The 229-nt window shown below is 69.9% G+C and overlaps 1 protein-coding gene across 3 annotated transcripts in view; it reads right to left on the bottom strand.

The window, feature by feature from the left end:
• Window positions 1-229, bottom strand: part of CLOCK (clock circadian regulator) — a 146878-nt gene that overhangs the window by 146352 nt on the left and 297 nt on the right. Inside the window, exon 1 of one of the 3 annotated variants that reach the window (XM_077757763.1) lies at window positions 215-229. The exons of the other annotated variants lie outside the window; for them this stretch is intronic. The gene's annotated coding sequence lies outside the window, so the exon portion shown is untranslated. The remainder of the gene's footprint in view (window positions 1-214) is intronic. 3 annotated transcript variants of the gene reach the window in all.

The following is a 229-nucleotide window of genomic DNA, read 5'->3' as shown; positions in this document are numbered from 1 at the left end:
CCTCCAGCCCCCCGGCCCCACTGTGCCCCCCAATCCCGCCCCTGCCCCGCAGGTAACCCCAGCAGCCCCAGAGGGCCCTTCAGCTAGGGTGCGACTCCACCCCAACTCCTGGGAAAAGGCACACTAGGGTGATAGGCAAAACTTGGGCTTTAGCTCCCGCCTTCCCCTCCCTTGGCCGCCGCCCCCCGCTCCCTCCCCTTCCCCGCGCCCTCACCGTGTAGCTTGCGGC

The sequence above is a fragment of the Crocuta crocuta genome, unplaced genomic scaffold (genome assembly GCF_008692635.1).
Source record: "Crocuta crocuta isolate KB4526 unplaced genomic scaffold, BGI_CrCroc_1.0 scaffold282, whole genome shotgun sequence".
NCBI classification, from domain to species: domain Eukaryota; kingdom Metazoa; phylum Chordata; class Mammalia; order Carnivora; family Hyaenidae; genus Crocuta; species Crocuta crocuta.
This window is presented reverse-complemented; position numbering and strand designations above follow the sequence as displayed.